We start from the raw sequence: 12979 nt of genomic DNA on the forward strand, positions 1-12979 counted from the left end.
CCACCTTTGCTTTCCACTGTGGCTCTGTCAACAGAAGCTAAAGAAAACCTACAAACCATTCACTGCTGACAGAGCCATGGCTACGTGGGGGCTTCCGTAGCTCTTAGCCAAGTGCTCAGAGTTAGCACACCCCCAGAAGCCTAGCCCCAGGTCCCACCAGGCTTATCTCTGTGGACAGAAGGACCACAGTCCTTTACCACAGAGAGGGGGTTAGGAAGAGAAGAGGAAGAGACAACGCCCTCCCTTCAATAGCTGCCCGCACCGGAGCAGAGGCCCTTGGGGATCCTAGAGCTTTGTCTGACAATAACAGCATTACCGGTGATGGGCGGTTTGTGTTTCTGGGTTACTCATCTAACCTTGCAAGACTGGCACTGTTATCCCACTGGACAGGTAAGGAAACTAAGGTACAAGAACCATACGCTCAAAGTTACCAACGCCGAAAGGGGCAGACAGGGATTGCTGAGCATGGTGTCTGGTTCTTATAGTAGATGGGGTGGGGTCACCAAATGTCATTGTCCCTCTCTAGCCACTGCTGGGAATCTGAGGGGACTCCATGGCTGCAGGACCAGGCCTAGCTGGTGACTGGCAGCCTGACAGCCGGGAGAAAGCAACCTCCTCTCTAATTCCCTGAGTGGATTCTCCATAATTACGGTAATGAAGAGGCAGTGTGAGGCCCAGCTAATGACTTAATAACCAAGGTCTAATGGGGCAATGCCCTTGCCACAACGCTGGATAGTAGGAGCTAGGTCTGAAGATGGCCACAGTCATTATATGGGACCAGAGGTACCCTTGACCAGCCTCAGGGGCCGAGAGGCAGCACCAACCTTGGGGAATCACCCACATTCACCTCCCAGCCCCCAGCCCACTCTCTTTTGTGAGCCAGGCCTTGCTCTCAGTCACTGTCACCCGTAGCTCCTCTGTGTGCAAACCCTTCCTCAGGTCACAGTCAATAAACAGGTCCACAGTTCTGCCAACCCTGCCCTCCCTCCCCACTTCTTGGATGACAGCTCCACCTCCCAACCTACCCAGTGCCTGCTTCCCTCCAAACACCTCCTCTCTGTCCTGGCCCAAGGCTTACTCACTATAGTGATCCCTGCCACCCCTGCAAGACTGGCGTCCATGCCTCCTCTTCTAAGCCGACTTCCCTGATTTCTCTTCCTCCTGCCACCCTCAGTCCATCAAGCCCAGCGCTTGCTGGTCTGTTCTGATACTAACACCCATCCCAAAGATGGGTCAGGATGAGCTAGTTCAACAGGGCAAGACACACACGGTCATGGGGGTAAGCTCATGGGACTGGGAACTAATGTATTAGCAATCGTTTCCTGGTAAACTCTGGTACCGAGAGACTCTCATGGCAAATCTGATCTTGCCACTTGCCTGGCATTTGAGTTGCCACCTCGGTTCTGCACATGAATAACCTAAAGCTGAGAGGAAGGAAGCCACTGTGATCTAGCACCTCAGGCTGGACATGGGCTTTGAAATACTGAAGGGGAAAAAAACAAGCTTTGTTTCTTGGTACTCTCATATCAGTTGGCCTCTGTGAGCAGAGGTCAAGGTAGGGGGTCCCCACACAACACACAGGCCATGGTGTCTGCAGCAGACACAAGTGGGGGAAACACTTCAGCTCTGACAGTATCCACCTGAGGAGTAATCAGACCCCCTCAGGGTGAAGACTCACTATAGTGAGTCACTATATATAACAGTCCCAAGGCTGTTCCCCGGCGCAGGTGCTTTAACCCCCAGGCTGCCCTGTGAGATTTCCACAATCCCAAATTCAATTCATTTGCTAGCACAGCTCACAGAACTCAGGGGAACACACACACACACACACACACACACACACACACACACACACACGCCTCATCTGTGACAGAGATTGCAGAGTACACAGAGAACAATGCCTGCGTTGAGATTCATGGAGAGGGACACAGGGCCTCCTCACCTCTTAAAACATCATCTACAGGAACACCCACAGGAACCTCCCAGCAGCCCGCCCTCCAGTCCTTTGGGATCTTTGCAGAGGCTTTGTTTCCAGGCCTGACTCGTTGACTCTTGGTGGTAATCGACACAGAGCTCAGCTCCCCTCTGTCCAGGCTTCCAACCCCTCCTGGGCCTTCAGTGACCAGGCCTATACTGAGACTCCCTGAGGCCACTGCCATCAGTCAACACTAGCATGCCAAATATGCTAATTATTTTGAAAATTCCAATGACTTTTGGGGCTCTGTCAGGAGGCAGGAAAAAAAACCAAACACAGATTCCCTCACAGCCTCTAGATTTACCCCTACCTCTTACTGCTTTGTATCCACCCCCTAGCTCAGGGCCCAACACAGCGCTGGTCCCCAGGGACAGCAGTGGGTGGGATGGATGTAGAGCTTAATGGGTAGGGCACAGGCCACAGTGAGGCTCTGGAACTCACAACAAGGGCAGTCACAGCTTCAGTGTTAGGTAGCCAAAAGGATGGGTGATCAGGAAGGAGTAGGAGAAAGATCCACACCCCACACCCCCAGGTGGTAGCTGTCCACCCACTGCCAAAGAAAGAGCATAGGTCTGCAGTAAAGAGACCCCTCTTTCAGGGAAGGACATTGTATGGAAATCTGTAGAACCTTCCAGCTGGTCATTCCCTATCCAGTGCTTTTCAGATTGACATCTGCTTCTGCTTCCAGGAAGCCTTTTCCATTTCCCCCTATGCAGACAGGCATCCACGGTCCCCAGGAACTCCTGGGAAGTCTAGAAGCGAGGGCACAGGAAGCTTGGAATCCCCTCTGCCGCATGCCCTGATGCTGTGGGTGTAAGGCCTAAGTAACCTTCCTGAGGATCAGGGGCTCCATCAAGAGACCCCTCTGAGCCTTTCTAGGTCATTTGCTCTTTCTGGCCTGGAGGGAGGCGGGGTGACATGGGATCAGGATCCCGATAGCCACTGGCACGGGAAGCATGTGTCACAGCAGCTCACAGCTGGCTCACATTTTCCTCTGGGCTCCAGCCTGGCGCAGGCACACACATCCTCCCTTTTTGACCACAGCCTTACATTTAGTCTTTCCTGGAGGCTGAGGTTTGCTGGGTCACAGAATGGGCCTCACGCCCAGGAGCAGCTTCCCACAGCTCAGTCCAAGCCCAGCCTCCTGGCCCACCAGTTCCAACCAGGCAGCGGGCAAGGTGAGATTCCCACCCCAGCAGGGCACCCCCCCACCCACACACACACACACACACACACACACACACACACACCTATTCCAGTCATAGGCTAACCTCTCCAGGAAGCCACCCAACTCACATTCACAAGGGCTCCCTGGCCACGAGGTCTCCATTCCCAAGGATACACATTCTGGAATAGCAGAATCTCTGAGTTCTCTAATCCGTTCACACCCCTCTGAGGGAGGCTCTCCACTCCTCATTTGGATCCTGCATCTGTCAGCCTCTATCTGGTACCTCGGCTTTCAGCCTCTTCTTGGTGTCTGCCTCCACCCGCCATTCCACGCCATATGCATCTGTGTTGTGGGTACACCCCAACATGTCCACTTGGGCAGCACCCCTCCCTCCTTCACAGAAGCATCTCTTGAAATTGCCCACCCCCCATGAATCTAGGGATGTGGCTTAGTTGCTAGACGGCCTGCCTAGCACACACAAAGCCTTGAATTTGATTCCCAGCACTTCATATACTAAGTATGGTGGTGCGTGATACCTCTAATCCCATCACCCAAGAGGTAGAGAGACAGGAGGATTCCCTTGGCTATATATCAAGTTCAAGGCAGGCCTGGGCTGAATAAGACCCTCCAAACAAAACAAGACAAAAATAGAATTCTGCCCTCCAAATTGTGTCCGCATTCAGGATGGGCAACACCCCCTACCCTCACCTCTGGTGGTTCACCGACCCTCCTCTTATCCTTCAGTTTCCCAGCTCTCTTTCCACGGCTGCCAGCAGGTTCCACCCCCTAAGCAGCCACTGAACACCCAGGCTACCCTAGGAGTCACCTGTAGCCCTCATGAAAGCCCCAAGCCCCACAGACAAGTCCAGTTTCTTCTTCACTGCTTAGCCTAGCAGGCAGTTTTCCTGCTTCTAGCCCTTGCTTGTTCCTGCTCATTGCTCCTGCAGCTAGACCTCACAAACATTTAGCAATCACTAACTGGGTTCCAGGTCCTAGGCTGAGCCTCTAGAATCCTCAAGGTTATTCCTAGACTCAAGGGGCTAATGCTACCACCGGCCTGGTGGATGTCAGCTCTACATGCTTCAGACTCACCCACAACTTCCTTAAGATCTGCTGACTCAGCCTCTGGCTCAGTGATACCACAACAGACCAGAACAAGGTGAAGAGTGCTTGGAGGAGGCTAACTCCCTGCCCATGGCTGCCCAGAGCCTTCTATGGTTCTCTAAGGCTGATGTGACCTGACTTGTCATACACAGGCACACATGCCCAGAGCATCAAGCTCTAGCTGTGACTACTCACTTTCCTGAACCCACATTTCTTTCCCGAATAAATGGACAAAACGGAGAAACTAGGTTGGTCGAAAACCTGCCCAGGACTTTCAGTCACTCTTAAAGAGAATGCATTCTTTACAATATGCTGTCCCTGTCAGGCCTGGTGCTACATACCTGTAAGCCCAGTTACTTGGGAGGTTGGGGCAGCCAGATGGAAGGCTTAAAGCCATCTCAGGAAACTTAGTGTCATAAAATATAAAAAGTAAAGAAAGCAGGTAGGTGCATACCACAACTTTAATCTCCCCACTCGGGAGGCAGAGGCAGACTGATCTCTGAGTTGGAGGTAATCCTGGTTTATGTATTGAGTTCCAGGACAGCCAGGGATACATAGGGGAACTCTGCCTAAAGATAAAGATTTATTTTATTTTATTTTTTAAGTAAGGAGAGGGCTGAGGATGTAGCTCAGTGGCAGAACACTTGCCTGACATGCATAAGCTCCAGGTCGATTCCCAGCACCGAAAATCTATATACACAATGGCCAAAAGTCACTGGCCAGGCAAATCAGTCGTCCATTGTGACTGGCCCTTCACAGTCCCAAACATGGCCATGCCCCTTTCCTGGGATGTCCAGTGCTACTTGTTAAGATCCACTTCATCCTCCAAGGTCATACCCACCAGGGTATCTTTTAGGCCTCTGAGGCTCTTGCTGAGGTGTAGCCTGTGACCCTCAGGAAACCCTAGCGCTGTGCACTCTTTGTCCCCACTCATATTCCAGCTGTCCCAGAGGCTCCTGGGGAGCCCCCATCATGACCAGGAGCCCCAAGAGACCAACCCCTGCTTCAGGATGCCAGGCCTCCTCCAGCCAAGCCCATCCTGTTGACACCAGAGTCTTCAAAAGGCTGAATGTAAGAAAAGGCCACATTGCTGGGTGTGGTGGTGCACCCCTTTAATCCCAGCCTGCTCTACATATACCCCCAACCCCCAAAAAAAGGAAAACAAAAAAGGTGCACTGCCCTTGGAAGCCCTGCCTTAGGCAGCCTCAGATCCAAGGTCAAGACAGAATGATTTTGAGAGCTCTTCCTGCTTGACTATCCAGAACAGTCTGGGTGGCACTCACACCTGTCCTCCAAGCCACATTCACCTGCCTCAGCCTTTCATTAAGCAGCAGTCAGCTTAGCTGAGTTCTCAGGGTCTACAGGGCCAGACCATTTGGGTTTAAATCCTACCTTTCTACCTTCCCTGCTGTGTGACTATAGGAAAGCTACTTAACCTCTCTGAGCTAGTTCCCATCTTTACGACTTAATTTTGCTTCCCATGATTGCTAGGAGGCTTGCGCAGATTAGTCCATGTGAAATATTTTTAGAATGGTGCCTGGCACATGGTAGGTACTCCATGCATGTCATACGGTTACCCCTGATATTTAAGTGGAGGGGCCGGAAACAGCTGCAGTGCAGATGACTCTCCTTTCGGGTTTCCTTTCTCTGAACTGAGGTGGATATCTGAAAAGCAGGTCCTAGGGATCTGAAGGGATGCCCACCCTGCCTCCTGTCAGTTCCCCTCAGAAACCTGGTCCCTGTGTGGCAGCCTCGGCACTGGCTCCCTGTGGGAGTATTTCCCATCCAGTGCTTGGCAGCTTCTACCCTGGTAATTACAGAGGCTCAAGAGCCTGGCTCTGGGTGGCTACGGCCAGGAAGCCACAGCTTGGGGACCCAGCCCAGGCACACACACTCTCAGACCAACCTCTGCCTGTCCTTCAGGAACAAGCTGACCAACCCATCTGCCCCGTCCTCAGAGCCTCGGCTGCTGACTTAAAAAGTGGCCTGGCATCCTCACACAACCTCACTGTGTATGTTCTAAACTCACACACGGTTAGCCCGCTTCTCCAACATTGCCCTGCAAAGCTAAAACCATTAATATCAGCACAGTCTAGAGTGACTCTGGCTGGGGCCATGTTGGTAAAGAGCCCTAGCCTGGATGGAGCCTTGGACCCTAGGAAAACCCCTCCCTACTCTAGAGACCTCCCACAGACCTCCAACAGCCTTGGAGATGCCCCTCCTCATCTAACTCCTGCCAGGGTGGGTGGGACCAGCCACTGGCCTGTGGTTCTACTCTATCATTTGGGGCTGCCTTTCCTGGAACCAGACTCAGCCTTAGCAATTTGGGGGCACTGCACGGCCACTCCTTCCCAGCTTAGCCACACAGCCCTGGCCTGGACCGACAACTCCTCCAGATCACCAGGGGCCAGGGACAAGGTGGCCACAGCCTTATCTTGACCCTCAGAGGTGTGGCAGTATGACCATCAAGGTGATAGGAGGCCAAGGCATGGGGGAAAAGAGCAGAGGGAAGAGATAAGAGGTCTGAGTTGGGTTGGCTCAAGCCTTCTGTGTCCTTCACTAGTAACCACAGAGCCCGGGGGGACTCATATCTAAGAGGTACATGGGACAACAGCCAGGGACCAAGCAGGAGCTTGGCTGAGCTGGCTTCCAATCTCTGGGGCTTCGCACTGTCAGTCCAAGTCTCCTCTCAACACCACCCACACCAGTTGTCCTTACATCCTTGACAGAAGCAACCCCTCTGCCCAGGCCTAGCCCCTCATAATCTACTCAGCCAAATCCTGATGCTTGCCTGGGAGTCTCATTCAACAATGACACAGAGACAGACCACAGCTGAGTGCAGGGAGATTGGATGGAGCAAGTTCTGCAGCTGAGCTGAGGGCCGAAGGAAAGATAGAGACAGAGAGTGTGTTCCCTGTCCCCCAGTTCTGGCCGTGCACTATCCTTGCCTGCTCACCCCTCCTAGCAACAGGAGAGGACCAGACTTCCAGCAGACTGGCTCTCTGCTTCACAGGATCTCACTGCAGGGCCAGGCCCAGCCTTATCCACAGGTGAGACAGGGAAAGCCACCACCACAGTGCCCTCCCAAATGTCCTCCTGAATGCCCAGAAGTGGTTTCACCTGAGGTGAGGAGGCCCCCATTGTCCAGACTGAAGACTGGGCAGACAAGGACAGCCCTACGCCACTTTGTCTCACTTCCTTCCAGGAAATGCCAGCTCAGAGGTTCATTGTGTATCCTGGCCAGGATAAAAGGGCAGAATCCACAAACCAGCTATGGCCATAGAGCCTCAGCCTCTTCACGGAGGCCTGATCCTCTGCCTGTCCAGCTAACCAGTGCCCTGCCCATCCCAAAGAAGGTGTTCTGAGGTTGGCAGGGCTGGATCATCTAACTGCTACCCAGACCTGTGCCAGCTTCCCGTGCACACTGAGATCACAGATATGTCAGCCTCTTGAGGCTGGAGGGAGACAGTGACCCTACCGAGGGGACATGTGCCATGATGGAAATAAGAACAGGCCATTTAAAACTAGGAGCTATGGCTCATCAGGTAAAGGTGCTGACACCAAGCCTGATGACCAGAGTTCAAGCCCTGGCATGCACACTATGGAAGGAAAGAAACAACTCCTGTAGGTTGTCCTCTGGCTTCCACAAGCCTGCTTATGGTACATGTGCACGTATGATAAATAAATGTAAAATTTGTTAAATTAAATTAAAAATAAAACCTGGAGCTGAGCTAGGCTGAGGGTGTAGCTCAGTTGGTAGAGTGCTTGCCTAGCATGGGTCTGGATCCTAGCACTTCATAAACTAAGGATGGCAGCACACATCTATAATCCCAGCACTTGGGAGGTAAAGGCAAGAGGGTCAGGGATTCAAAGTCATGCTCAGCTGTATAGCAGGTTCAAGGCCAACCTAAGCTGCATGAGAAATTGTCTCAGAGAGGAAGAAGGGGTTGATGAAGAGATTGCTCAGTGGTTGAGCATACTTATGACTCTTGCATTGCACAGGACCCAGGTTCAGTTCCCAGCACCCACATGGTGACCCACAAGCATCTCTAACCGGGGCATCTGATCTCTTCTTCTCACCCTATCCCTGGGCATGAGGCAAGCATGGGATGTACGTGCAGGCAAAGCACACACAAAAAATAACTGTATCTAAATTATTTAAAAAAAATAAAGTAGCCGGGCGTGGTGGCACACGCCTTTAATCCCAGCACTCGGGAGGTAGAGGCAGGCGGATTTCTGAATTCGAGGCCAGCCTGGTCTACAGAGTGAGTTCCAGGACAGCCAGGGCTACACAGAGAAACCCTGTCTCAAAAAACCAAAAAAAAAAGTAAGTGTCAGACACCTGGCTCAGACCAGAGAGGAGAAAAACTTTCTGAAATAAGGGCAGACACTGACAAGATCCGCAGGGAAACTGAAGTCAGCTATTGCAGCTCCTGGGATCCACGGTTGATGGTTCTGGGAGATGGAGGTCTAGGGAGAGCCAGAGACACCAGAAAGGTTTTTCTGAGACCAAGTGCCCACAACACCTTTGGAGTAACACAGCAAAACAAAACAAACAAACAAACAAACAAACAAAAAAAGCCGGGCGATGGTGGTGCATGCCTTTAATCCCAGCACTCTGGAGGCAGAAGCAGGCTGATTTCTGAGTTTGAGGCCAGCCTGGTCTACAGAGTGAGTTCCAGGACAGCCGGGGCTACACAGAGAAACCCTGTCTTGATAAAACCAAAAAAAAAAAAAAAAAAAAAAAAAGGCTAAAATCATTCAATATAGATTTGAGAGACATCTTAAATCACACAGCAAAGAAGGTTTAGTCTGGCAAAGCCAGTAAGTAGCAGGACATTTAGCACAGAAGTCACTCAGAGTCTGGGGAAGAGACCAGTATTCTGTTTGCCTCCTTTGTTATCTCAATCTGTCCTCAAGATTTCAGGTCCCCATGCCTGGGCAGAAACAAAAGCCACTTCCTACAGTCAAAGGATCTGAGGAAGGGGTGAGGGTGTCCCCTCTCTCCAAACAGACCCAACTGTCCACAGCACTATATCAGACTAGGCTCCATATCAGACTAGGCTGTGACCTGCAGACCTTGCAGCCTTCCTGTCCCAACCACAAAACGGGACACCGAGGCCTAGCCAGGCTGTCAGGAGCCCTGGGTATTTCCTGTGAGAGGTACTGACCTCTGAGAGGCCAACGGTAGAGGTGCCGGCAGGAACAACAGGAAGAGCCTCGAGAAGGAAGCAGAGGCATGGGGCTGGTCAGTCGGCCTTGAGTCACCTGGCATTCCAGGACTCTGAAGCTTACCTGGGTACAGCTGATCTGGATACCACACCCAGAGCCCTGGTAGGGATTCCCCACAGTGCAGCCGTGAAGCAGCCAGGATAGGGATACCCAAGGTGGAAAGAACCGTGTTTACCCTTAGGGTGGCCGTCTCTATTCAGAGTGGTAGTGGTGGAGCCGAAAGACCCTGAAGTGTGACTTGATACCCCGGGCCTCAGTTTCCCCATATGTCTGCCCTGAACAAACTCAACTAGATGGGAAAACAAAGAGCTAGAAGAAGAGTGGGCCCCAGCCTGGCATCACAGCTCAGGACCCAGCCCTGAAGCTCAAGGGAAGCCCCACGCCTGCCAGGCCTGTGTTCCTGGCAGGGTCCCTGCGCTCATCATTCCTTCTGGGCTTGTGTTAGTGAGTGGTTGCCATGGATACTGGTCTCAGCTTCTTTGGCAGAAAAGGACTCCCCCAGGGCAAGGCTCTGTCTCTCCTCACCAGCCCCCACAATGACGCCCAACTCCAGGTGCCACGGGCTGGATCAGAGGGACAGGAAATAGGTCTTGGGAAGGGCACAGGTGCTCTGAAGAAGTTGGGGAAGGATGTTGGTTATCAAACAGTCATTCGTCAACCACAATTAGAGTCCAGGCCAGCTCTCTTTGGCTGGGCCTGCTTCCAGGAGCACAAGTATGTGCTCCCCTTGTATGACCACCCTTGGAAGATGAGAGCCTAGGGGGAGAGGCCACTCTAGCTCCAGGAAGCAGAGCCAGAAAGGGAACTTTCCCTCTGATCTGGAAGCCACAGGTACCTTTGTCTTTTTCTCCATCTGTACAAGAAGGCAATAGACCAGGTTGCTGGGCTAACTCAGTGTTATCCAAGGGAACCAGTGCATGGGAGCAGAGAATGAGGACCCAGGCCTCCTTCCCAAGTCTGAGGCTGACTGCCCTAGGGGGTTCCCATGGACTAAGGAGAGCCCATAATTACCTGGATCACGGGGTGGCGCTGGGAATGCACAGAGGCAGAAGCCACTGTGGTTCCCAGGACCGAGACCGGCCCTGGTGCTGTAGGGAGGGGCTCTCACAGAGGTATCCCGAAGGACAGCCTGAGAAGGACTGTCATAGACAGAGAGAATGAGGAAAGACATGCTGGTCAGGGACACCACTCGGGCCTCTGCATGAAAGAGCAGACAGCTGACATTTGGTGAAGGCCTCCCAGGTATCTGGCCTCCGCCCAGGTGCTGCGGGTACATTCTCATTCATTCCATACCACCCAAGGTGGAGGAGAACTCGGCTCACAGAAGCTCGGGTGACAGCTGTGATGCAGCTGGATGCGAACTCTGGTGGCAAGGGCTCTGACCCTGCACTGTATCCCCCCCGTGACCCAGCCACTAGAGTCTGACTCAGGCTGGGACGGTAAATCCAAATCCTCCAATGATGTGGAAGACGGTATGAAAGGAAATGTAAAAATACCCCAGAATAACAACAAATTTGTTGGACATGTCTGGTTAAATAAAATGTATTGGTCTACTAAAGTGCTTGATACATGAAGGCCTGAGTTTTAACCTTAGAACCCATGGGGTCTGGTCGGGGAGGGTGATTGGAGAATAACGGGTTTTGCTATCAAAACTAACGACTTGAGTCCAATTCCCAGAACTCACCGTGGAAGGAGAAACCCAATTCCTGTTAGTTGTCCTCTGACCTCTACACCCACCCACAGGCAAACTAAAGTAAATAGTTTTAAAACTCAACAGCATGCTATTGTGCTCACAAGAGCACTTGTAATCAGCACTGGGGAGAAGAGACAGGTGTCTCCAGAGCACTCACTAGCCAGTCACTCTAACCCAATCAGCAAGCTCCAGGCCAATGAGAGACCCTGACTCAGAGTGGGGCGCTGCTGGGGAACCACACCTGAGACTGATTTCCCGACTCCATACCCACCCACCCACATACATACATATGTGCACCGGCAGGAACCCGTGCTCACACGTGCCCACATACACATAAAATATATTAATTGCACCTGCTCTCTTTCTGTCTGAAAACCGGCATTCGTATGTAGCTTGCATTGTGCTCCTCTGGACAGAACTGGCTATGCTATGAGCAAACAGAACTGTACAGGAGGGATATAAAGCAAAGCAGAAACTCCCCCATGCTTTGATGAGGTTGCTGGGGCCAGACTGTGAGGTTCTTAGGGGTCAGGTGGGCACAAACATCAAAAGTGCCCCACACAGCAGAGTGTCTACATGCCCGCCTCTTTCCCAGCAGGACCAGCAGACAACAGGTGGACTCGGGTCCTGGCACAAGACCCTGAAAGCCATGGTAGTCACCATAGAGATTGTAAATATTCCTAAAAACTGAACTCAGGGGCAGGGGGAGGGAAGGCCATCATAAAGAAAGGGAGGCAGGCTTATCCGGAGAGGAAATGATGTCTGTGGGGTGGGGGTGGAGTGGGGGTAGTGCACAAGCTTACAACCCTGGGCAGGACACTGAAAGATACACAGCTCAGGCAGTGTACGTCCAGAGCCTTCCAGGCCTCCCTCCCCAACTGCATTGCCCCCTGCCCCAATCAGTTTACCAGAAATCTGCTATCTAATTCTCCCGCTCTGACCCAAGTATTGGCAAAGGTAGATAAGAACCCACTCCTTGATCCTACCTTCCCCTCTCTGCCCCCCTGGCCATGGGTTCCTCTAGGAACCTCAGAAGAAGTGGCCTGAGGCCATAATAAAAAACGACCAGGACAGAACTAAAAGCCACAACAATACTTCCAAAGAGAGAGAAGAGACTCAGGCCAGGCTGGGAGTGAGGTGGGGGTAAAGGGGAAGTCTAACACCTGCTTTGCTGATCACCTCACTGGGCAATCTTGGATAGGGCTAACCAAGGGCCTGACTTCCCCCAGCTGGAAAGAGCCTGGTTTGCAAAGTGAGGGCCTCCAATGTTCTCTGGCTTGTCCTCACAGGGTGGGCACCTAACACCCTGAGCCCTAGGCAGCACATCACATGCGTATGCGTGGTAGGTTGGCACACTTGAGGGTACACCATGCTCTTGCTTACTAGAGCAAGGGAACAGTCTCTTGGGACAGCCTGACCCAAAAATTGATGCCACTGGCACCTACTTCATGTTTACCCCCAGGAAGGGACAGAGAGCAGGTGGGTGGGTGTACATGCAAGGTGGGAGAGGGGCAGAGTTCTTTCCTTCCACTTGACACAAAACTATCCAAGATAGGAAAAGACTAAGGCCCCCAAAAGAACACCCAAGTACCCAGGTGGCATGTGGTTGTGTGGTTTATGTCAGGGCTCTCTTTTCCCAATCATCCCTGAGTTTTCTTTAGTGAGGCACAAAATATCCAAATCATCTCTCTTCCCCTTTCCTCTCCCCTCTTTCATATTAGGTTGTGGGATAGAATGTTGGGTCCCCCCCACCACACACACACACAACTGCACTCCTCCACCGGGAGCCCCGGAGACCAGCCTAACC

General features: G+C 52.3%; 1 protein-coding gene across 5 annotated transcripts in view; it reads right to left on the reverse strand.

Annotated features, from left to right (window-relative positions):
* The window catches only part of Spns2 (spinster homolog 2), a 38339-nt gene that overhangs the window by 23793 nt on the left and 1567 nt on the right, over positions 1-12979 (reverse strand). The window lies entirely within an intron of this gene.

Source organism: Mus musculus, chromosome 11, assembly GCF_000001635.26.
Source record: "Mus musculus strain C57BL/6J chromosome 11, GRCm38.p6 C57BL/6J".
Classification (NCBI taxonomy): Eukaryota; Metazoa; Chordata; class Mammalia; order Rodentia; family Muridae; genus Mus; species Mus musculus.